This window comes from Hyperoodon ampullatus, assembly GCF_949752795.1.
Source record: "Hyperoodon ampullatus genome assembly, chromosome: 7".
Classification (NCBI taxonomy): Eukaryota; Metazoa; Chordata; class Mammalia; order Artiodactyla; family Ziphiidae; genus Hyperoodon; species Hyperoodon ampullatus.
This window is the reverse complement of record NC_136920.1, coordinates 33,426,582-33,453,623: the sequence shown is the minus strand read 5'-3', so window position 1 is coordinate 33,453,623 and position 27,042 is coordinate 33,426,582.

The following is a 27,042-nucleotide window of genomic DNA, read 5'->3' as shown; positions in this document are numbered from 1 at the left end:
CTGATGAAGTCCAGCATGGTCCATCCCTGGGCCCCTTTACTTTTGGGGGACGTTTCCTAAATTAAAAATAAGGACAAAATTCAACCAAAGTTTAATTTGTCACTTTGATTCAAACTAGCTTTAAAATATTTATTACATACCAGGGACTTTGCTAGGCTTTGAGGGTATAGGATAAAATCAGAAATGTTTCTTATCCTCAAGAAACTCAGTCTTACAGGGAATTCAAAAAAGAAATTAGCAGTTAGTGTGGGAGAGGTGCTATGATAAGAAATACAGGGTTGGGGCTTCCCTGGTGGCGCAGTGGTTAAGAATCCGACTGCCAGTGCAGGGGTCACGGGTTCGAGCCCTGGTCCAGGAAGATCCCACAAGCCACAGAGCAACAAAGCCCGTGTACCACAACTACTGAGCCTGCACTCTAGAGCCTGCAAGCCACAACTACTGAAGCCCACGTGTCACAACTACTGAAGCTCCCGCGCCTAGAGCCTGTGCTCTGCAACAAGAGAAGCCACCGCAATGAGAAGTCCATGCACCGCAATGCAGGGTAGTCCCCGCTCGCCTCAACTAGAGAAAGCCCGTATGTAGCAACGAAGACCCAATGCAGACAAAAATAAAAATAAATAAATTAGTTAATTAATTAAAAAAAAAAAAAGAAAGAAATACAGGGTGGTATTACAGGAGCACCAGGGAAGAGAGCCTACTGTGTCTCTATATATGGTACTTTATGAGAATAAGGAAAAGGACCTCCTCTTCTGAGCAGATGCAGTCCAACTCAGGGCATATGGCTTAAATACAGCTTGGTCTTGAAAATGTCAGATGTCTTGACTTGGTGCCTTTGGCCACAAATGAGGTGATGTTATTATGTAGGTGGCCGTATCAATTAGGTTATGTTCTGCTACAGGTAACAGAAAAACCAATTAATTGTGGCTTAAACCATAGGACATTTACTGTTTACTTAGCAAGAGGTCTGGAAGTAGGTGGATCCAAGGTTGATGCAGCAGTTCTGTGGTCTATGGGCCCCTGGGTCTGTGTCCCAGCTAACCTTTAGGTCTTCTCTCCATGGTCAAAAGATGACTGTTGCAGGTCCAGGTATTCTCACACAGTCATTTTCAAAGTCAGGATATGGGGCAACAAGAGTGTCACAAGACAATTCTTCTTGCATGCTTTCTGCTTCGATCAGAGAGAGGAAATCTTTCTATAGAGTACCCCCAGAAGATTTTCCTGTATAGTTCATATGCCAGAGTTAGATCACATGACCACTCCAGCTGACAGAGAAGCCAGGAAAACAAGTAGCTGGCTTTTTCCGTCTTTACAGTGAGAGGTGCCTTGGGAAGAAGGCAAGCTGGGAATGTTGGTTGGGTGGACAACTTACAATGTCAGCCACACTAAGTCAGATTTAGAGAGTGAGAAAAGATTTCCTAGAAGAAGTGCTGCTTGAGCTGAATCCTAAAGGATGAGTTAACTCCAGAGAAGTAGTGAGGGAGGCTGGAAAGCAGAGAGAAACTGAAGAAGCCAATGAAAGAACAGTGTGAGAGAACATGACAGCAAGTCCTGCAGGGTCTGGTAGCATCTTAGAGAAATAGAAAACGTACAATGAATGGAGAGACAGAAGAAATAAGTCTTATCTTGACAATTAAAAACTTGTCAGCTGGATGGAAGAGGAAATTTATAAATTGTAGTCTGAAATAAAAGTACTGAGATTTTTGAAATTTCAGTAAGATATGTAAGATTTTTAAATGTGCATAATCCTGCATCATTTCAAGGGCCTGGGCATTTAATATATGGTATCTCAATTGTGAGCTTATAGGAAAAGGAGAATGAGCACCTACAGGGAAAGACTTTTTGAAATTTATCTGTTCTTCCTTGAAAAATAAAACTGAACAGACTTCATGATGATGATGATGATGATAAGAACAATGGCAGGTGATATTTATTGAGCACTTACTATATGGCAGACACTATTCTAAGTGGTTCACATATATTAACTCATTAAACCATCTCAACAACTCTATGAGGCCAATGCTATTAAGTTCCCATTCTGCAGATGAAGCAAACTGAGTCTAATGGATTAAGTACCTTGACCAAGATCAATGTAGAATGGCTCAGCCAGGAGATAGCAAAGCATGTTGATGTTGAAAAGGTTTCTTTTTCTCCCTGTCAATGGGCCATACTGTCTGTATATATTGTGTTTGACCCAGCAGAGATTAACCTTAACTGCTTTGCACTCTATGGCTAACATGCCACCTAGTCACCATGGGATAGAAGTGAGAGATAGATTGTGCTCTCTATGGATTGCCTTGCCTGAGAGAACATCCTGAAAGCAAGGGGACTGGTCAAGAGAAATCAATATGTCAATGTGGACATTTTATTAAACCCCAGACTTGGTTTCTTGCCCAATAAAGTATATTGCTTAGAGCCTCTTCAGAGCTATTGCTGCCACCTGTGTGCTGTAGTAAACAATAGATTCAAGTCCGTTTGGATCATTGATTTCGGCTTTTTAACCCTTCATTTGTTTTCCTTCCAAGAAAATTGTATTAAATGCCTGGTATATGCCATGTCTTGTATGAGGCCTTGGGGATAGCCAAACAAATAAAATGCAGTCCTTGCCCTTGAGGGATCAGGCAGTGATGTTTGTCTTCCTAATTTCCTCCTAATCTGTTGGTTATCTTTTTGTGGGATTCTTGGAGGAGTTTGAAGAGGATCCTACATTCTCAGATTTGGCCCAGATGCCATTGAAGCAGCCTGGTATGATGGAAAGAATGTAGAATTGGAAATCAGGAAACCAAGCCTCTGATCAGGTTCTGTCACTTATAAGTACTTGGACTAATGACTGTACATTAGGTTGGCAATGTGGAAGAGACTGGATTTGGAGACATGGTTTCTGTTTTATCACTGGTTGCCTGGTTGTTTGCCTCTGCCTTTAACCAGCATGAAGGAAGGCCAAGCATGGCTTAATCTCAAGGAAAGGCTATACTCTCAGTGCCCAGTTAAGCCATATTTCTATCACTACCAAACTCCTAGAGTTCCCAGGAATTGCAGAATAGACTAGAGAATTCAGGAGGTCTGGAATCACACCTAGGTTGGGCCATATGCTCTGTGACATTCTAGCTGTGGCATCTCAGGCTTGTGATTTAGGAAAAAAACCCAAATAACCATGGCTTAAATAAATTAAAATTTACTTCTCTTTTGTGTAAAGATAGACCACACAGGACTGGTACAACAGTTCCTTACTCATCAGCGACACTGATTCTGTCTATCTTGTTGCTCTACCATCTTCAATACGTGACTTCCATTTCATGGCTCAGTGATTGGTCTAGTTCCAGCCATCACAACTGACATCCCAAACAACAGGAAAGAGGAAAACTTGTCTCCTGTCATTTAAGAACATTTTTCAGAAGTTGAACACACTAATTCTGTTTATATCCCATTGGCTAGAACTTTGTCACATACATACATACCTGAAAGGGGGATGGGAAATGTAGTATTAATTCTGGGCAGCCATTTGTCCAGTTCAAACGTGGAGGTTCTTTTACTGAGAGAGAAGAAGAGGACATATATTAGGCCATGATGAGCAATCTTAGCCAAAATTAGTAACTAACCTCTTTGATCCTTCATTTTTTAATAAGTAAATGGGGCTAATATGATCTGTTTCATTAGGATTTGTGAGGGTTAAAGGACAGATGCTTGTGAAAATATCTAGTACATAACAGATGCCCAATGAATGGGAGTAAGTATAATTATGCAGGTAAAATATCTGGCACATGGTAGGTGCCAGTTCTCCCTCTTGCTCCACTCCTCCTGGTTTCATCCATGCTCGGTGATACGTATGAAAGTAAGATAAGAGGAGCCAGGGCCTGGACCAATGTAGGCCTGATACATGCAACTCTTCTTGCTTATACCTCTTCCCCCTTGCCTATTCCACCTGAGACAGGTCTGACGTTAAACACAGTTAGGACACGAAAACAGAAAGTGAACCCTTGATAAATTGCATCTCAATTAAGTCCATCTTGTAGCAATTTTCAAAGTAATCACTATCAGGGATCTGTATTGGAGAAAGTAAAGGTCAATGAGCGTTTCTTCAATGAATAAAAACTCTTCATTCTAGGGGATGAGTTTGGGTAAATAAAGCTAAGCTCTTAAAACAATCAGGATGACCCAATCATTTCAGAGAGCCAGAGCTGGGAGCCAAGCTCATGCTGGGGCTCCCTGTGTCAGCCCCAGGGTATGACTCTCATTGCCAACGTCCAGGCTATGTTCTCCCAGGTTCCTCAGAACAGAGAAGAGAGCTGATGGGCAAGGGTGCATTCCACTCAGTAGAATATCATCTCAATATTGCCAGTGCCTTTCCACAGAGGTTGGGTGAGTGATTACCATCTGGGAAGATTCTAGACAGCAGCCAGTGGAGGTCACTTGAGGGAAATCACACTTGGGATCCTAGAAAGCCAAACTATCCCCCAAAAGCTTTCCTCCAATCTACTGTGGAAAGAGTCAGCTATGGGAAGGTACAAGGTGTGGGGTTCCAGGTCCAAGATTCTCAAGCAGGGACATTCTCAACCTTTCACTTTGCATCTGGTGGAAAATTCATTGTATTTATGAATTAATTAACACATTCATTCACTCTTCTAATGATAATTCATTAAATGCCTACTATGTGTTAAATACTGGAAAGATTAAAGCCAGTCTTAAAAAAACTTGAAAGCAACAAAAGAGCAATAGGCATGAGGGAAAGGTATAAGAGAAAAATGGTCAAAAGAATACAGTTCCATTCTATGTGCTGTTTATTATATATATGGCCACTGATTTTTTCCCAAATGACATATTTTTCTATTTAAAATCTAATATATATTTATCACAGAAAATTTGGAAGCTATAGAAAAGCAGAAGAAAGAAAATAAGAGTCTCATATAACTTCACAGGAGTGATAAGCGCATCTGGGTTTTTAGTATATAGCCACCTGCTCCCACCCCCATCTCCCTCCTTTCCAGACTCCCTTGCAGCAAAATGGGGAGCTGAACAAGGGTGTAATTTTAGGTAAAGTTCCAAAGAAGGTAGCTTCAGTTTAATCCCACAGGAAAATTCTGGATTATGCAGGGGAGCTGGGCTCCAGTAGTCTGAGGGGAGTCCGCCTCAGAAGTTACTGAGTGAACTTCCACATCCAAGTTAGGAGGAAAAACATACAGAAATGGGAAAAAGGACTTGAGGAGATCTGGGCAAAGCCCTGACTATTTGCTCAGTAGTGACACTCAAAATGTTTTCTTGAACTGTTGCCTGTTCTAGGACTGCTACAGGTTGGCAATGAGATAAATAAGATATTGAAAGTAAGTACTTAGAAAATGTTACGGCAATTTGACAGAGTAATTTTATGTCTTTTGAGTACAACAGTAATTTTAAAATTGGCTTTATTTTTCTAGTAATTCACTTTATTTGCACTTTACAAAGGAATTGGTCTATGTTGTACTAGAAAAAATAACCTGGTTCTTCACCATATGTGTACCACTGGGCTCTGGTACACATAAAAAATGTAGCTATTACTAAAATGGAAAGCCATTCATTCATTCACTCACTCAAAAATGTTTATTAAATTTCTGTTATGAATGAGAAATCTTTTGTGGGGCTGAAAATTCAGTTTTTGATGTTACATTTTAGTGGAGGAGAAAGATGATAATCAAATATACATTTTTAAAGTAAAAAACAACCTAAATGTCAGATAGTGGTAAGTATATAGAGAAAAACAAAACAAGGAAAGAGAAAAGGGATGGCAGAGAAGGAGGTTTTATAGGGTGGTATATTTGCTATCTATTGTTGCATAATAGATTAACACAAATTTGGTGGCTTAAAAAACACAACTTATCGAAGTATAGTTGATTTACACTGTTATATTAGTTTCAGGTGTACAGACTCTAAGGTAAGAGTCTATTCATTGCTTAGCTGAGTCCTTTGCTCAGTGTCTCATAAGACTGCAATCAAGGTGTTGGCTGAGCTGTGTTCTCATCTGGAGGCTCAACTGGGGATTAATCCACTTCTAAGCTTACTCTGGTTGTTGCTAGGATTAATTTCCTTGCTGCTGTAGATCCTTGCTGCTGTAGAATTGAGGGCTCTGGTCTCTTACTGGCCATTGATTGGAGGTCATACTCAACTGACAGAAGCTACTCTCAGCTCCTTGACACTGGCCCTCCTGACATAGATGCTCACTTCTTCAAAGACTGCAAGTCTCTAGAGTGAGTCTGACAGCTTATATAATGTAGCATAATCATGGGAGTGACATCTCATCACTTTGCCATATTCTATATAGTTGAAGCATGTCACAGATCCTGCCCACATTCAAGGAGAGGGATTACACAGAGGCATGAACATCAGAAGGTGGGCATCATGAGGGCCACTTTTTTTCTGTCTGTCCATCACAGTGGACACAGTCCTCATATAAAGTCAAAGAAGGCTCAAATAAGGGAATATTTGAGCAATGGTCCGAATGAAGCAAGATAACACACCATATAGACATTTGGTGGGAGATTGATCCAGGCAGAGGGAATGGTAAATTCAAAGGCCATGAAGCCAAACTTGATGGTGTTCAAGAAGCAAGTATGGCTGGAGCAGTGTGAGCAGAGGGGAGAGGAATAGGAGAAAAACTCAGGGGAAGACTAGGGAGCCAGATCATGCACGGCTTTGTAGGTCTTTGTGAGGACTTTGTATTTCACTTGGAGTGAGATGGGAGCATTAAAGGGTTTTGAGCAGAGGGGTACCATCATCTGACATGATCTGGCTTTCCTGTGGAGTATATACTGTGTGAGGAGACAGCAAGAGCAAATGGAGAGAGAACAGTTAGGATTTTATTCAATAACAGAGGCAAAAACAGTGGTTTCTTAGACCAAGGTGGTAAAAGTGGCAAAAGAGTAATGAGATCATGGATTTAATCAGAAGGAAATGTTGACAAGATTCACTGGATTGTTGAATATGTGGCAGAAGAAAAGGGGAGGAGTCAAAAAGGACTTCAAGGTTTTTGTCCTGAGCAAGTCAACCAAGGAAGTTGACTATCTACCGAAATGAGGAAGGTGGTGAGAGAAACGGTTTTGAGGAGGCACTCCTACAAGAGAATACAGAAGTCTGTTTTTTCATGTGTTCCATTTTTAAAGTTTGCCTATTCATTAGGCAAGTAGTGATGTCAAGTAAGTGATGTCAAGTAAGATGCTGGATATGTGAACCGAATTCATAGATGAGGTCATGGTTGGAGATAAAAATTTGGCAATCATCAGCATAGACGTGATGTATAAAAACATGAGATGTGATGGGATTACCTAGCGAGTCAGTGCTGATAGAAGAGAAGCCTGAGACCTGAACCCTGAGCCAGCTTGAAGGTGATGGAGATGAGGAGGACCCAGCAAATGAAATTGGGAAGGAGTGACCATTGAGGTAGGAGGAAAAGCAGGAGAGTGTGGTATCCAAGAAGCCTGGAAGTCTGGGAGGAGAGATCACTTGTGTCAAATTCTGCTGATAAGCAGTGGCTTTACCCACATGGAAGCCATTGGTGAGCTTGACAAGAGTTGTGGAAAGCATGAAAGCCCGATTGGAATGTCTTCCATGAAAATGAAAAGGAGGAATTGGTACCAAAAATACAGACAAGTTTTTATTTTATTTTTTTTAAAAGAAATTATCCTATAAATGGGAGGAGAAAAATAGGTGATGACTAGAGGAGCATATGAACCAAAAGAAGGCTGTTTTTTGAAGGCTGTGACTTTTGTGAAGTCACATTTGTGTGTTGATCTATGAGAGGGAGAAAAGTTGGAACTGTAGGAGATGGAAGGGACCTTAGCTGGAGTGAAGACTGAGTGGCATGTAGAGGGGATGGAAAGAGTAATGCTTCCTAGAGTCGAGGGGAGGATATAATGAGATACAAAATGGTATCTGATACATGTTGGGGGTCAGAAAATAATAGCTTTTACTATTATTGTATAGCATACTGGGGCAGGGGAGGAGGTAAAAGCAATCCTCAAATTCAGAAAGCTTGAGGTTGAGATTAAAAACATGTGTAAGTAAGTGGTCACACCTAGTATTAAGAGAATATGGGTCAGAAATTGGGATCATTGAGGTGGCCCAAGTTTAAGTTCCTCAGCTGGGAGAAGCAGGAAAGCAAGAGGCCACTGTGTCAAATGCTTTGGTGTGGTCTCTCTCTGTCAGTAACTAACTGCATGCTCAAGTCCCTGAATTAACCTAATTCATCTAATTTTGTCTCCTATAAAAGGAGACCAGTAATACCCATTCTCTTGACTTGTAAGTTGATTTCTAAGAAGCCAGCCAAGCTAAGCAGGAGAAAGTAGTTTAAAGCAGCACTCTGCAAATGAGTGTTGCTTTCAAGAAGGTGTGGGGATTCCAAAGACTCCCTGGGATTAGAAAAACCAAATACTGTACAGTATACAATAGCTCCTTGAGCAAAAGGGAGGGGAGAGGAAGAAGGCAAAGTGGTATACAGGGATCAGGAGTCAAATAGCCATTAAGGGAACAAAGGTCAGCTGGATGATAATTAAGGCAGTTAGGGAGGGAATTAGAGCTGGTGAAGTGCTAATTACATGGGCCCTTTAGACAAGGGTGGGGCTTCCCTGAGAGGAACAAAATGAGGGCTGATTACCTGCTAAAAATAAAGCCTGCCCCTCTGAGCTTGGGCTCACAAGTCTGGCAGCGGCTCAGGCAGCATGAGGCTGTGTACTTAGCTCGGCAATGCCTACTCTGCTTCTAGTGTGGACAGGGCCTGCTTTCATTCCTCATCAGATTCTGATCCTAGGTCTGGGAGCTCTCTGCAGGTCACTCACCAGCTCCATGGGGGGCAGGGGTGGGAGTTGGTGGTAGAGGGTCAGAATCCGGGTATCCATCAATCAGTAGAATCACTCTAGGGGGTGGCTGTGACCTGCAGAAGGGTGCAACCCAAGAGGGCCAGGAAGGTGAAATCCAGGCCATACTTTGTTCTTCATGCTACTGCCCTGGAGTGGGGCCGCAGCTGCAGGGAGGAAAGGGTGTATTTTCTTGATTTACCTTAAGTCACTATATGGACTATCTCAACACTGTAGCCAAAGCAGGAAGGTTGGTGCAGCTTTCCCAGGTCCTGGCACTGAATGCTTTATTTCCCTTACCACCCTGTGGGATCACTGTTTCCCATTAAGGGCTTGATGGAGCAGTGAAAAGATGTGGGAGAGGTGGCAGAGGGAAAGCACACGCTCAGAGCACATTTTTCTAGCTCAGCCAGGCTCCTCTGTGTCTTGCTGTACTTGTACCCATTGTGAAGCTTCCTGGGGCACCTGCATCCCACAGCTGGCATGGATGATCTCTCCTATACTGTGAAGAGCCTCTGTTATGATGGGTAAAATAGACTACCAGATATTAAGTTCTCTGTGTGCTTCATGTGATATTTATACTTTTTTTTGGGGGGGGGGCAGTTTGCTTTGTAATAGTTATCTATTACTGCATAACAAATTACCCCAAGATTTAGTGCTTTAAAACAGCAATTAACATTTATTATCTTTCATAGGTTCTATGGATCAAGAATTCAGGAACAGCTTAGGTGGGTGGTTCTACCACAGGGTCTCTTAAGATAACATTCAAGATGTCAGCTGGAGCTGAAGTCGTCTGAAAGCTTGACCGAGGCTGGAGGATCTACTTCTATTTATTTATTTATATTGTTTATATTTATATTTTTATAAATTATATTTATATTTTTATTGTTTATATTTATATTTATTTATATTGTTTGTATTTATATTATTTATATTTATATTATTTATTTATTCAAATATTTATATTTATTTATTTATATTATCTATTTATTTATATTATTTATTTATATTTATTATATTATAAATATAATATATTTATTATATTATTTATATTGAGGTATAGTTGATTTACACTATTTTATTAGTTTCAGGTATACAGTGTAGTGATTCAATATTTTTATAGATTATACTCCATTTAAAGTGTTTACAAAATAATGGCTATATTTCCCTGTGCTCTGTAATATATGGAGGATCTACTTCTAAGATGGCTCACTCACATGGCTGGCAAGTCGGTGCTGGCTGTCAGTGGGAGGGTTCAGTTCCTCTTTGTGTTGGCCTCTTCACAGGGCTGACTGTTCTCATGACAGGGTGGCTGGCTTCCCCCAGAGCAAGTGATGCAATGGTCCAAGGTGGAAGCGACTGCATTTTTTTTGACCTAGGCTTAGAGATCACACATCACACACTGTAATGTCTACAAGATTCTATTTGTCATACAGTCCATCCTTGATTCACAAGCGTTGACAACCAGGAAACAGAGCTAATGCGGAGGTCATCTTGGACCATTGTAATATAGCCACTGTAGTAGGCATTTGATCATATCTACTACATTTTTTGAAAATAAAAAAATACTTGATGATTGTTGCAGAGCTGTTAACTCTCTAATGAGCTTCCATTCACAGGAGCTTCCTTGATCTTCAAGGAATCTGTAAGTAGGTAGAGATGGGTATTCATTCATTCTTTCACTCAGTCATAGATTTATTCATTCCTTCAAAAGTATGTGCTGGGCACTACTGTAAGCTGGGCACTGTTCTAAGCACCTGACAGATGGAGAAGGTGACGCATATAAGTCCATTGACTTGCCTAAAGTTGAGGCAAAGGGCAATGAGAACCCAGGTATCTGGCCACCATCATTAATCATTTGAACAGCAGTTGAGTGCTAGGCTCTGGGGGTTTAGAGGTGAATGATACTCCTGCCCTCAAGGAATTTGAGGTCTACTAGGGAGAATCTTAGAGATAAGACACATATACACAAAGCCAGTGATTGTGATAAGCACCAAAATGCTATGGGAAATAGCCATAGGAGTTGCAAACATAGTCATTGCCACCAGAATTGGTCAAGGATGGGGGCAGTGCTGAGGGATCAAGTTAAGAAGAGGACTGAGAACTGACAAAATGAAAGTCTTTGCTGAGCTCCACGAGAACAGATGCAAAATAAAAATGGAGCCTCTCTGGTTGAAGTCAGATTGGGTTGGATCTGGGTTCTGTTAGTGGTGGTGGGAGGGGGCTAGAGCCAACTTAGTATGCTCTTTACACTAATTCATATGTTGAAACTTAATTCCCAGTGGGATGGTATTTGTAGGTGGAGCCTTTGAGAGGTGATTAGGTCTTGAGTTTGGCATCCTTGTGAATAGAATCAGTTCCCTTAATAAAGAGACCCCAGAGGCCATGTGAGGACACAGCAAGAAGGATGCTGTCTAGTAACCAGGATGGGGGTCCTCATCAGGCACCTAGTCTACTGGCATCTTGGTTTTGGACTTCCCAGCCTCTAGAACTGTGAGAAACAAATTTCTCCTGTTAATAAGCTACCCAGTCTATGTTATTTTATTATAGCAGCCTGAATAGACTAAGACAGCCCCCAAAGCCCCTTTCCAGCAAAGTGACCAGTCAATGAATGGAGTCCTTTGCAGGGCCTCTCTCTGGGTGCAGCAACAAAGGCTTATACTATTATATCAAAAATGCTTCCTGATACCCCACTTTTTCATGTTTAGGTTTCATGTGTATGTATCCTGAGACCATAAACCCCCAAGGGCCAGAACTATAACATTTGCCCCCATATTCTCAGTGCATTCAGTGGGTTTTCAGCATGCACACCCAAGGTTTCCTGCTGCTGACATAATCTCATTTAGGGAAACAGTAAGGTGTAGCACTTAAGGGCATAGCCTCTGGAGCCAGATTGCCTGCATTCAAATCCCAGCTCTGCCACTTCCACACTGTTTGAACCTCTGTAAGCTCCTTAGCTTCTCTCAGTCTCACGTATCTCATCTGTAATATGGGGATAATGGTCTTGTCATCTCAGTGGGTTTTGTCTTAAGGACTGAATGAGTTAATAGGTGTAAAACCTTAGAATAATTCCTGTAGGAAATGCTCAAAATGTATTCTTATTTATCCTCAGATTATCTACATCTGACTAGCAGATCTCATTGATGACATTGATCTAAGACACACTATCATTTAAGGGTGGCTTTCCAGAGGATTAGGGGGTGAGTGGTTTGGAGGGGCGCTGCAGAGAAAAAACATGGTATCAAATGTAAGTTGCTTCTCTGGAAATATTAAAATGAGAAAATGTGGATTTATAATTGAGGAAATGAGGTACATAAACATTTAAGCAGCTTGTCTTCACCTTTTCCAGCTGGGGCACATCTGCACCTGGAGGCCAGGATAGGATGTCAGGGAGCCTTTCAGAGAGTAGAAACACAACCCCACAGCTTTGGGCGGAAAGAGAGTAGACATTTTTTCATTGATATATAATTTGCATTCAGTCAAATGCCCAAATCTTATGTGTACAACAGAAGCCTATATTTAAAGTTATATGTGCTCCTGCCATAATGTTTGAAGCAAGTCTGGGTGTAAATATTGTTGTATTGAAATTTGGAACAGATGTGTCTAGAGAAATTTATTATGAAAAAGACTCAGTCAATATCAGAGCATTTTTAGGGCTGGGAGGGCAGAAAACTTACACGAATTGAACAGCTATTACATGCTAGACCTTTTCCATGTGTTTTTTCATTTAAGACCTGCCACAACCCTGTGAGCTCTTTATTAATAGCCCCATTTCACAGATGAGCAAATTGATCTTCAGTTTATATAATTTTCCCCAAAGTCACAGAATATTTTGTGCTTTTGAATTGAACCCAGAACTGTCCTGCTTCAAATTACTATGCTCTTTTCTTCCTACTTTAATTACAATTTATTTAAAGTCAACACATCCCCTTATCTTAGAGACATATGTTGTATTTTTTTACAACATATTAAGATGAAACTGTCCTGGGTGCTAGGGAAGAAGACACTGAGATCAAAACTATGTGCCAGGGTTTCTCTGGTGGCGCAGTGGTTGAGAGTCCGCCTGCCGATGCAGGGGACACGGGTTCGTGCCCCGGTCCGGGAGGATCCCACATGCCGCAGAGAGGCTGGGCCCATGAGCCATGGACGCTGAGCCTGCGCGTCCGGAGCCTGTGCTCCGCAACGGGAGAGGCCAGAGCAGTGAGAGGCCCGCGTACCGCAAAAAAACAAAACAAACAAACAAACAAAACTACGTGCCATTTTTTAAATTGCTGTGAACAGTCTGGAATGAGTCCAAATGGAATGAGACAAAAAGGTAAGTCATGTGTGATTTGTCTCATCATTTTGGGGCTAGGGAGGAAGTATTTATAGAATAAAATGTCATGAAGATGCATAGTAGAAACTAGTGACTGTTGGCTTAGACATAGAAAGAAGGAGAGATAGAGAGAGAGAGTTGTTGCCCAGTGCTGGCCCTACAAGTTGGCAGAGTTTGTGTTTGCCCAGGTGTGTGGAACAAACATTTCCTCCCCTCTCCTTCCAACCCCCAGTTCTTCTAGGCCTTCATCAACCCATCCGACCAAACTTTCAATACTCCTAGCAAGGGTTACACTGAAGAAGTCATTAATTAGCAAAGTCAGATCAGGGTTAGGCAAGAACAGATCACAGAAGAGGGAAGAGGCCAAGGAAATGGACGAGTGAGACCTTCGTAGCAGGGTCATTGGACGGGGAGAGGAATGATCAAGACTTCCTGAACTACACTTTTCCAGAACCCATGCTATTGCCCCATGACAGTCCATGCTATCATTAGGCTTTCTGTCTTCTGAGGCCTTAACTTCCCAATTTGATTTTCTAGGAAATGCATCTCTTCTGTGGCCTCTCAGTTTTGATGGTATTCAGGAATATAACCTATACACCACATATACACTTACACACTCACACCAGCACAGCTTTCCTTAATTAAATAAGTTTATGTCTGTTAGAAGCTTTAAAAAGGTACTTTGTGTTTGATTCTCTCATTTGTATCTATTTCTGGGAGGCCAGGCCTTCATCAATGGGCAGCCTTCTTGATTTGGCCTCATTTAAATTCGTGCTTTCTGGAAGGCATACTGAGAAAGAAAACGAGGGAAAAATAGACAGGTTGGGTGCTTTAATCTTTGAGGTAACCAGTCTCTTGGGGAGTGCCCATACCATGAGGGACTGGAAGTCCCAGTGAGGGGGTGTGTGGGCTGGCCAGATAAGAACCCCGGTGACAGCCAGGTCTGAGGTACACGGCCCAGTGTGCTGAAAACTTTCCTTTCTTTCACTCATTCATTCTCTCATTAACATATATTCCTCCTTCATATTCACCTGAGTTAGGGATACAGTGGTGAGCAAAATGGTCTCTGTCTTCTCAGACCTTGGCCTCATGAAGAGTACAGACAGGTAAATGATACGAAAAGTACAGACACGGAGCACCCAATCCAGGCCTGATGTTTTATTTTTAAGTTGACTCTACTTTCTCAGCTACGCTTTTCCATGCTCCAGCAGAGCAGACCAGGAATAACGTCAGAAGACCTGGGTAAAATCCCATGGTGGCTGCTTCTCTGTCCTACCCAGAAAACTGCTCAGACCTCATTGATGAACTAAGATGGTACCTGCCTAGCAGTCAAACCCCACAGAAATGCAGCTGATTGATACTATTGTCAAAGCTCACGTGACTGAAGAATAAATAGTAAACTTGTTGTTTAGGAAATAAGGGTGTCTTGGGTTGAATAGTACCCCCCACCCCGCCCCAAAGATGTGTCCAAGTTCTAACACCTGGAACCTGTGAGAATGACATCATTTGAAAAAAAGCAACTTTGCAGATGTAATTAAATGAAGGATCTTCAGATGAGATCATTGTGGCTATAGGGTGGGACCTATATCCAATGACTAGTGTCCTTACAAGAGAAAGGAGAAGGAGATTTGAGACAGACACACCAGGGAGAAAGCCATGTGAAGACAATGGCAGAGACTAGAGTAACATGACACAGAAGCCAAGGAATGGCAAGGGTTGCTGGAAGAAGCTAGGAAAAAGGCATGGAATGGATTCTCCCTCAGAGCCTTGAGAAGGAATCAGCCCCACTGATACCTTGATTTCAGACTCCTGACCTCCCAAACTATGAGAGAATACATTTCTGTTGTTTTAAGCCGTAAAATGTTTGGTAAATTTTTACAGCTGCCCTTGGAAACTAATTAGAGGACTAGTGAGATTTTTGCTACAGTCTCACTCCCTGAATAGACAGGAGACCAAGAATTGGGATAAAAGGGTCCTAATCCCTACAGAGAATGACAGAATTTTGATATGGCATCTTCCCCAGGCTCTGAAAGGGGCAATTCTATGTGGCTGCATTGTTACCACATGATCCTATCCCTCCTGGGTTTCAGCCATTGGACAATGTTTGGACCACAGACCCAAGGAGCTAATAAGCAGACCACCCACATACACAGATCAAACATATACCAGCAAAATCAGAGACAAACATGCCCCAAAAAGCTTTTGAAATATTTTGATTTTTGATATTTCAAAAAAGAATTAAAATAACCATAATGACAAAAGCAGAACTTTTTTCAAATTCCTTATATTTATCGTATATGCATGAATATAAGTCCCCCAGATGGGGTTATTTCCTATTCTCCCAGGGAGAAAATCAACAAGAAAATTTTGCTTGTCAACTCAAACAGATAAACTTCTAGGTATGTAAATGGAATAATCCAAATGTATGCATATTGTATCTAATCTATCAATTTAATTATATTTAAATATTGTGAATCACATATAAAATCTGTATAGATTCAGAAGTATATTTTTTCTCATATATAACAAAACAACCTTACTCAAAAAGTATCTTTGATGTCAATAACTTTGTTATCACTGGAGCCACTTTTTGAGTCATTGAATCACTTAAGAATCAAAAAATTTCCTTTGCAGAGAATATAGTTTGTGTTTCTGCGTGAGTTGTTGGAAATAGAACATTTATTGAATCCTTATATGACGTGGTCACTGAATATTTTATCTCAAGCACACAAGAAGCCATTTCTAAAACAGCACCCTTGCATTTTTCATATGTATGTGTTTGCAATTTCCATGTTAACACTTATTCTGTTGTATGTTAAAATGATCCTCAAGGAACTTATTTACAACAATATCCAACATTTGAATTAGGGTTTCTATCACTTTAAATTTTTAAAAATGCTATGTGATAAACACATTGACAGGGACCTTTGAGGAGAATGATACTCTAACCCAAAGGGATGATTCTAAAGGTACAGATATTTGCATCTCTGGAAAGTAGGCTAGATTGGGAAGTACCCTCAAATCAATGAGATATGTTGCTGCTCTTTCACTCATCTGAAGGACAAGACCTGCACCTAGGGAGAAACACGAGGCCCTCTCCTTGCTCTAAGAATGGCCCCTAACAGGACGTTGGCAGCTCTCCCAGACTGAACAGATAAAGAAGGGGCTAGTGCAGCCGTGAGGATGTGGATAGACAGATGGCACCTACTTATACTTATTAAGGTTACAACTCATGGTCAGAAAGCTCCAGCTAGATTAGGGATGATTACAATTTCCCCTGTGAGTTTGTATTTGTCAACCTCCCTGAAAAAGTCATGGCCCTGGTTATAGAGAAAGGGAGCACTCAAGAATACAGTCAAAAGGAGCACAGAGAAAGCCTCATGTGTCTTAGTCCTGAGGAAAGGATGACCTTGTTAGCATGTATCACAATTTGTTGGCCCACATACATTCTGTATATTGATCAAAGGCTTGACATGCTGTGGGGCCTGCAACATGATACAAATCCATCCAAATAATCACCAAGATCTCTAAATCCCTTCCAAATGTCACAAGCCACTGTTCAAATTCCATGTATGTGGGTGGAAAATGATGGCTCTTCATGACCTCTTTGGAAAGACCCAGGCGTATAGGGGAGCAGACAATGGATTAGACTCCAAGTTTTATTTCTTAATGGAATGTATACCTTCTTAGTATCTGGAGTTGAGAGCTCTTTCATGTTAAAACAAAACAAAACAAAAAACCCCAAACACCTACTATGTGCCATACACTTTTTGTAATGAAAACAGAGCACTGAAAAAGATAGACAGGGTCTCTACCCTGATTGATAAGACAGTAAGTACAGGACAATCTGGCAGCATATTGGAAAGCACCTCACTTATCCTTTGGGGTGGTGACCAAGGAAGGCTTCCTGGAAGAAATGAGCTAGAGGAAAAAGAAATAGTGAAGGAAAAGCGTTGGCAGAGGGAGCATTAAAACCCAGAAGGAACAGAGAGATAAGGCAAGTTTGAGGAACTACAAGTATTTCACCAAGGCTAAATCAGAGCCTGCAAGAGAAGGAATGATATGAGATGTTTGGATCAAGTCAAGAAGGATTTTGTGAGTTGTTTAGACACTTGGGTTTTATTTTGAGTGCAATAAACATATTTAAATAGAAAGGTGAGTCTCTCTTAATTCAGAGTTTTTGTTTTCTATGCCAGAAAGAAAACCAGATACTTTAAGATTTGCAGACTCTTTCTTCTTTCATTACATGGATTAGGCATCATTTACAGTAGAAAGAAGGTTAAAGTAATGGATGGATCATGTGAGGTTGTTGGGAAAGTGACTTGAAAGTTACAACACAAAAGAAGAATAAGTTTTAGTGAAGTCAAAAGTGGAGACAAAACCACCTTGGTAGAAAGAAGAGCATGTGGGGAAGTCCAGAGGAGGAAAAGAGCTGTTGCCAGTATTTGAAGAGCTGTTAAGTAGAATGGCATGCATTTTGTTTCGCTACATTTGATGTAGGTGCCAATGGCTAGAAGTTGCAGTAGGTTGGCTATAGATTAAACAAAAAGAAAAGCTTTCTAGCAGTAAGAAAACCATAATTTTCCTGTCACTGGAGGATCCCAGAAGAGGGCATGGTCACCTATCAAGGGTGTTTTACAGGGAAATTTCAGTTACTAAATGAGGGGTGACTGGTAATCATTTATTCCTTTATTTCCTCATTCAGGAAATACTTTTTGAGCTCCTGCAATGTGCTAGGTATCATAACTGTGCATGACAGTAAATAATATGCACTCTTAGAACTGACTCAAAAAACTAGCAGTCTAGTGGCGGAAACTAAAAACTCACATGCCAATTACATGGCAGGATGGTAAGTGGCAGAGCAGGTGGCAGCAAAAAGCGCTTTGTGACCACATACGAGGACAGACAGCTAACACAACAGGGAATGACTTCTAAGATAGGCTCCAATCCTATAAAAGTATGATTCCAAACATCAGGTAAAAGTTCTTGTGAAACCTGAGGTTGGGATCCAAGAGCAAGCTCCTATCATGGATGGGAGACTCCATTCCCAGGATAACGTCAAATGAATGGATTCTAGTGCTTGTTAGGAGAGTTAGGCAAGCAACCTGCCTTGTACGATGGCACCTTAACAAATATAATAAAGAAAAAAGTATCACTACTTGAAGCGTTAGCATAGAATTCATTTTAGGGAGAGACCTGTCTCTGGGAAAATATCTTGAAAAGCTTCAAGGTGGGGGGTTGGGGGGAGCTATAAAGTGCTGGAAGCATAAAGGCAACAGGAGGCTTCACAATAGAATGAGATGTTTAAGCTTTTCTGCAGGGGACAATAAGAAAAATGTGCGTTTGGTTTGGATTCTGTTTTCGCAAAGGTTGAGAGAGGGCAGGGAGATCAGAGCTGCAGATAGAAGAGAGGAGATGGAAAAGTGGGTCATGGGAATGTCTCTGGCCATTGGCATTTTAAGACTAGAAGATGCCCAATGTTACATTTGAAGAGTCTTGCACTGTTTCTCCATCTCCCTCAGATTCCTGACTGTTCAGTTTAGTTTACCACCCTCAGGAATATCTCCAGGGAGGTTGTGAGTGTGTTTATGTCTGTGTGAACATCCAGGAAAAGAACCGGATTTGTTGCTAGGTCTGTGTGATGTAAACAGAGACACGTGAATGGACACAGGAGCCCAGAGGTGACAGTGTTATATAAGCCTGCAGGTATCTGCAGAAATCCAGGGCAGGTCTTGGAATTCTAAGGGGGAACAGAATGGAGAGTTTTGGACCAACCTTCCTTGGATCTCAAGGGACAAGGAGGATGCACCATGATGAGCTCTGGGGTTTACTCACCTTATTCTAGACTGAATATACTAAACATTACACTTCCATTAGAGCATGAACTATATCATAACTGGAGGTATACATACATCTTTTCCTCCCAGCCGCCTACTCTAAGCATGAGATCCTGGAAAGCAAGTCCTTCGTAGCTTCTCTGGTGCCTAGTAGTTGACATAGATGGAGCTAGAGAAACGTTTGTTTGGGGGCCGGTGCAATTCCCCTACAGGTAAAGGAGAAATGAATTAGCCTCAAGCCACTAACAAGTTACAAGATCCTAGACAAAGGCCTGCCTTGGTTCTGGGAATTGTGATAATGAGGCTGTGGAGGGCCTTTGGGCTAAGCCAGCTGCTAAGGACACAGGCCCTGCCCAGCTCCAATATCGCGTGGACTGGAAACAGGGATGTGGAAGCTCATTAGGGAGAAATGGTTTTAAAAAACAGCCTCATCATCTCTAATCAGGCAGTGGGCTAGGGGTCAGATCCTTCTTAACAGGATGTGGGCTGGGAGGGCAGGGCTGCAGCAGACATGATAGGGCGCGCAGGGGCAGCTGCCGTCAGCTGCCCGGAGTGACCCTTCTGGTCGCCCTCGCCCACCTCCGAGGGCACTGTGCTTGAAGGTCTTAATTAGGCCCCTCTACAGTGCAACTGGGTCCTTGGGAAGCAGTGCCAGCCAGTCCCTGCAGCCTTACAGGAAAGCGCAGATGTGCTCGGGCTTGGGCCTTGGTAGGGAAAGGCGAGGCTGGCCTGGCCCAGAGTGAGCGGCACAGACAAGGCCAGCTCACCCACAAAAGCCCGGCCCTGCCAGCAGCTCCGGGCTTGCGCTTCCGGGACTTCTGATGGGAATGCTGAGAGTGGATGAGGGGAAGGCCCAGACTTCCTCCCCACACAGACACCGCTTATTGGAAGGATGTTGGCACCAACCTCACTGCTGGCTGGCCCCCGCTTCCCCTCAGCTCAATTAAGGCAGTAAGCGGTACTTCCTAATCGCTGCTTCTGCATCATCTCCTGCCCCTCCTCCTCTCCTGGTCCGCTGAAGTGAAGTACGGGGCACCAGCCTGTCCTCTGGGGCTGGCCTGGGAAGAGAAGGGAAGTGGCCTGAGCTGGTAGGGGAAAGCCTCACAGAAATAGTTCTGTAGCTGGAACCCACCCAACAGGGCTCAAATCCAAATGTGAGGCCACCCTCCAGCACCCAGGGTGACACTCAGTCCAGCATTCGGATTTATCTCTACCTGGCCTTGCTTTTCTATTGCTAGTTTCTCTAAACTTGATTCTCATTTTATAGGTTTGGTATTTCATTATAGGTGTCATTGTCTGTGGTAAACCTTCTCAGATCTTTGTTGAATGACCTGAGGTATAAATATAAAAAACTAAATTGCCGTTATTTGTGTGACAGTAAAAACAAGTGGGTGATGTGATGGTGAGGGACTGGTGCGGGTGTGTAGGGCAGCTTTAAAAGAGGGATTGTTGATGCTACCAAACCCAACTTAGATGATCCCCTCTGAGGAGCAACTCCTCAAGTTAGATGGTTAATTCCTGTTGAGGAGCTTAGGGAGCCTGGGGGAGCCTGGGAGGCTCTTCAGAGCTCTCAGATTAAGACTTTTTAACTTGCTGTGCTTCTTGATCCTCCTTTTCCTCCTCCCTCCCTCCCCCCTTCCTTCCTCCCTCCCTCCCTCCCTCCCTCCCTCCCTTCCTCCCTCCCTCCCTCCCTCCCTTCCTCCCTCCCTTCCTCCCTCCCTTCCTCCCTCCCTTCCTCCCTCCCTTCCTCCCTTCCTGCCTTCCTTCCTTCCTTCCTTCCTTTTTGCCTGCCTATTGAGCATTCGAGTTCAAGTTTCTGTATCAGATGATAACATAAAGATAAATTAGATGTGACTCCTCATCGGAAACTTGGAGCTATGTTCTAAGAAGGGAAATCAGCTATGTTTACACAGAACCATCATATAGGGTAGACAGTGAGGTGTGTCTTTAAACAGACACAGTCAAAGCACTAGGGACTATTCCCATATCACCCACCACGTTTACTGCCCAGGGATGATATTCAGGTATTCATTACACCTTTAGGCCTGCCCCTCTTGGATAGGTTGACAGTAGTGGATCCCAAGACTCTTTGTCTCAAGGCAAATACATATTTGAAGCCCTTGAGGCCAAAGATCTGTTTAACTCACCTCTGGAGCAGGCCTGAGAAAGCGCCCAGTTGATGCAGACACCCTTAATTGGTGATTAAGCTGACAGTGAAGGTCTGTCTGTGAGAGGCTGACAGAGTATGGGGTTGTTATGAAATCAAAGTCCAGACCATAATAATGGACTCCAGACCAAATAATGCTTTCTCCCAACTCAACTTTGAAATCTGTCTCTATTAGGCATAACTTATTCATCTTCTTAAGCTAATTCATTAACTCTTTCCAAGCCCACATCCTGGAAATTCAGCCTGATTGCCAGGCCCTCAGAGGACTGCTCAGGCAGCTTGGGAAGTGGTCAGTGGTTCTGCATGGTGTCAGACAATGAGGCCAGTGGTATGGACAAGGTTAGGGAGTGGAAGGGCTCTGAGACTCTTTCAACCACTTGGACCATAAAAAAACATTATGAACCACAAGCATGAGCCACTATATGATTTAAAATTGCATAGTAGTGGACTTATTTTCAAAAATAAAAGGATTTTAAAAAGTAAAAGGAAACAGGTAAAATTCAATTTAATAATATATTTCATTTAATTCATTAAATATAAATATCCCTTCAACATGTAATTAATGGAAAAATGGAAATAGTTTCTCTTTTCTTGTGTGCTGGGTCTTCACAATTTGACACAGATTTTAACCTTTACAGCTTAGACACATTTTATATGCTTAAAAGTCACACATGGCTAGTACAGTACAGTACAAATTTGGACAGCTGGGAGACTCTTGTGACCACCAAAGCGCATTGGCAAGAAATACCAACATTAATTTTTATCTTCATCCTATACGTACACTACATATACACATCACTTTTCCTTCCAAAATATAGTTTATCCATGTAACAAATCAGGAGGTATATATTTTATCCCCATTTTATAGATGAGAGAACAGACGCTCAGAGAAATGTAGTAATTTACCTTACAAATTACCACGACAGATAGCAAGTCATAGAACTGGAACTTGACTCTTCTATGTCTGTTTGATTCTAAATCCTACCAAGCTAGCATTTCCCGAGGTGCTCTAAGCTCCACAAGACAGGTTTGGGGTCAAGGATGTTTGAGGAGAGTTCTTGGGTATTGACAGCATAAATTAGCATGTGAGAGGCTTTGTGAAGTCCTCTGGTTAAAGGAAACTGCTTACCTTTGTTTAACAAAAAGGTTCCCAAACATGGAACATGGAACTGCTTTTTTTCATGCAACACCTATTAACATTCTAAGGAACTAGTGTTTCACATAACGTGCTTTGGAAAATGCACTGTGCCAATGGAATGCTGCTTATTGAAATAAGACTCCCAGCCAAGTAAGAGGTCACCTCACAAGTAATGGCAGGGTTTTTGAATGTCAGCCTCAGGTATGACAAAGGAGGCACCATCTGGTGACTTCAGTTTAGCAATAATAGTGCTCCTGTTTAGCCCCTTCAACTTCAGGTTAAAATCACAGAGTGTGACCCACAAGGAACATCTTAGGCAGCCAGAATCCACATAATACAAGAGCTCAAATAACCAACTCTTTCCCCACCTCACACAGTGATGATTTATGCTCATCATGTTAATTGGGTCCCTTTAAGACCTTAGAACAACTTCAGAACCAAAACAGAAAGACTCAGACTCATACAGTATAGTTTTAGCATAGAGTAAAAGTGATCCCATTTCCATTTTTTTTGGAAAATCACTAATTTGTGAATAGGAAAATTGGTACTTAGGTGTACTACACATGGTCTGAAGACGTCACAACAACTCAGTGGAAGTAGGAGCTATTATCATCATCATCATCGCCATTTTAAACTGAGGAAACCAAGACACAGAGAGGTTAAGCAACACGCCAGAGGTCACTCAGCTAGAAAGCAGCAGAACTGTGCTTTCAGGGAGTCTGGCACCTTGCTATATGTTTAACCATCACCATTTAATCCTGAATCGATGAATCCTCCAGAACAACCTGTTTTAGAACCCAACTGGGCAAATGGGATAGTTAAGCATGTGTGCATATGTGCAGAGAAACAGAGAAAGAAAAAGACACAACAAAAGCAGGCAAATTAGAATATATTAGAGACTGGGAGAGAAGTTATGACGGATCCTTGCAGTCACATAGTACTTCATTCAGAGCGTTTATATACATGATCTCATTTGATCCTCATAGTAATTGATTTGAGTTAGATGCTAGTGCTGCTAACAAAGTGGCCGAGTGGGAGGGGAGCTCTGGGCATCTGAGGGCAGTCAGTTCACACCCTTTTCTACCACTGCTTGAGGGAATTAGCCACAAGTTCCCTCCAGCCTCCTCTCCTTGCTTTAAACCTTCTAGGCACATTTTACAGTGACAACTTTGTGTCCATGCTCCTAGTGTCTACCACAGCCCCTCCTTCAAATTTTGAGTCCAGACACCACCCAGGCTTCGCTCTACGTTTCTAAGGCCCCAAAGAGACTGACCAACACAGTGTGGCAAGGAGCCAGCATTCTTATTTCCTGAGGTTGGATGGCTGGGAGGCCTCCGGGTGTCTGGGCCCATTTCCCGGCACACAGCTGCTGTGGCCGAGCCTGTATAAATGTTTCAGTGTTAGACTGGAAAACCGCTTGAGAGACCATGTGGAGGATGGAAACACTCTCCTTGTGTCAATGTCAGGAAAGAAGGAAGCAAACCAAGGCCTACAGGGGAGGCTGGTTGGATATCTGTCTGGCGGCTGCCCTGGAGAACGCCAACCCAGGTAACAGCTGAAAACTCCAAACACCTCCAGTTCTCAGCTGCCCTCAGAGAGCCCGAAAGACTGGCTGGGGATCAGTGTAGGAAATTCACGCTGGGGATAGGGCGGCTTTGGGGCAGGCTGTTGTTAGTATTCCTCAATTCAGCCTATTCCTTCTGCTGGAGGGTCACATGGAGAAGTTGTTCCCTTGAGGGACCTGGGCATCATCCTGGCAAACCTTGGGCCTCTCTTTGTTTCCCCTGCTGGTTCCTTCCAGATGTAAGAAGAAGGGGCCTGTTTTATATTTCTGTTGAATAAATTAGTTACACCTTTTGGGTTTTCTCACACAGGCCAGCACATCAAAACATGACTTCGAGTTCTGGAGAATGTCCCAGGGGTCCCAGACCCTCTGGAAAAACACTCATTTGGACAGCTGCAGGACCAAGAACTTGTCTTTAAAGCCCCTCAGTTAGAGAAAACTTGCCAAAAGGGATGGGGAGGGAATCTATGGTGAACTTAGTCCTGTGATCAAAACAAATTCTTTTATTAGATGCTAATGATTATGATGATGATGTTAATAGCTACCATTTATTGAGTATAGCTTGCCAGGCACTTAACACATTCATTCATTCATTCAATAAAGATGGCTTCTCATTATCTTATTTAATTCTCACAATAACCCTTTATGAGCTAAGTATTATTTTCTCCAGATGATAGAACTCAAGAGTAGAGCGCTTATGAAATGTGTTTAGTTTTCCTCAGCTGGTTTTGATAGTGGAGGTGAGACTTGATGTACAGATTTTTTTTCTGATTCCAAAGCTCATATTCTTAACTATTCATTCATTCATCCATTCATTCATTTATTAAACAAATATTTATTGAGTGCCCACTATGGGCTAGGCATTCTTCTAGGGATGTACTAGGGATGTAGGAGTGAACAAAACAGACACAGCTTTCATTCTAATAGAGAGACAGACAAAACCCAGTAAACTAGTGAAATTACAGTATGTTAGATGTTGATGTGTAGGAAGAAATGATGCAGATGTTAGATGTTAATTTCGGGAAGAAAATTTAAGCAAGGTAAGGAGTATAGGGAATATTGGAGTGGAGAGAGGATAATTTATTATTTTATATTGGGTGGTACAGAGTACCAGTTGCATAAGGAGACACCTTAACAAAGATCTAATTGAAGGGAGGGAGCCACTTACATGAGGAGAGTTCCAGTCGGGGGAATCTGTGCAAAGGCCCTGTGGTGAGAATATACTTTGCACTGGAGGAACAGCAAAGAAACCGGTGTAGCTAGAGTGAGACAAAATAGAAGGAAATCAGGTCAGAGAGGAAGTGGAAATCAAGTAGGGTCTTGTAAGTCATTGTGTGGGGTGAGTGAAATGAGAAGTCAAAGGAAGGTTTTGAGCAGAGGAATGACTTGAGCTGACATATTCTAAAGCCTGCTGTGTGCAGGTTAGTGTCCATATATATGATTAGTTCTGTCTGTGGATGGGGCCCAGGAGCAAAGATACCCCCATACCAACAGGTACATCTAGCACCCAGATGTTGGCTTCTAAATGCCTTTTTCCCAACGGAAGAAACCAGGGCTCCTTAGAGAAGGTGTTATTTTCACGATTAGGGCAGGAAAAATGCAAGATGGGATGTCTTCTGGTGAGAAATAAAGGGAGTGCCTGAAGAAAGATTGGGGGCATGTTGAAAGAGGACAGGACTCAACTTGAAGGTCAAATCTAGGGCAATTTGAACAGCAAAACAAATACTAGTAGAGTTAGATTAAATCCATAGGATAAAATAAAAATAATATAAACACATACTTGAATAAATTTAGTAAGTGGGGGAGAAGGAGTCAAATTAATAAGTGTAGAAGGAATGAAGGAAACACAAAATCACCATTAGAATTCCACAGTAATAGTTTTTGCAGGCAAGTTCCACCAACAAATGCTAAAATTGGAGGGTGAAAATTTGAACAGAATAGAATATTAGCACAGTTGTAAAGTATCTCCTCCAAAATATCGACCAGTTACAAAGGAAACCACAGTAACTTTGTAGTGGAGAAACCCAGTACAGGGCACTTTGAAATCAAGTAGTTAAGGTTAACATCACTAACAAGGTCGTGACATTATGGAGCCTGAAGATGATGCATGGAGAAGAACGCACCATCACTTCTGTGATGTGCTTGCTGCAAATGCATAATCTCAACCTTGTCATGAGAGCACACCAGACAAACACAAGCTGATAGGCATTCTACAAAATGACTGACCAGTACTCATCTAAAGATCGTTAAAGTCAAGGAAAAACAGAAATTGTGACAGATGGGAGGAGACTAAGAAATAACAACTTTAAGCAATGTGGATCCTGGACTACATCTGGAAAGGGGAAAATTTTTTTAAAAACGGGGGCGGGGGGCGGAAATGGTGAAATTTGAATACAAACCAGAGTTAATAGTGTTAACGTCCTGGTTTTGTCATTGTATGTTAGTCGTCAACATTAGGGGACGTTGGGTAAAGGATATACATGAACTCTCTGGACTAGTTTTGGAATTCTTCTGAAAGTCAGTATTTCAAACTAATTAAAAAAAAAACTATAGAAGTTAACCAGACATTGTGCTGAATATGTACACATATAGAATCATTATGTCGTATGTCTAAAACTAACATATGTTATATATCAGTTTTATCTCAATTAAAAAAAACTAGATAAAAAAACATGAAAAACCTTAAACTAGATGTTGCTGGATTGAGAATATACTGTATGGGGGCAAGGACACAAGTCAGAAGACTAGTTGGAGGGCTGCAATGGAAATAATCCTTGTGAGAATAACAGTGGTTTGGACTCAGAGGGAGCAGGCAAAGCAGTGAGTATTTGGAGTCTGGACAATTTTGACAGTAGAGCTGACAATATTTGCTGGTAGAATGATTTTAGGAGGAGAAAAAAGGAACTCAGCATAACTTTAAGGTGTTTGATCCAAGCAGCTTAACTTCCAACAGCATACATTTTTTAAAGTGTTTTATGTATATTATTTCCATTAATCCCCCAAAATATGAATTAAATATTCTAATCATCCCATTTTAAAAAATATCTTTATTGGAGTATAATTGCTTTACTATGTTGTGTTAGTCATCCCATTTTAATAGTAACAAAACAACTAATATTTTCCAAGTATTATATATACACTGGCACTTCATATGTAATATCTTGTCTCATCCTCACTTGCGTCATTATTCCTATTTAATATAGGA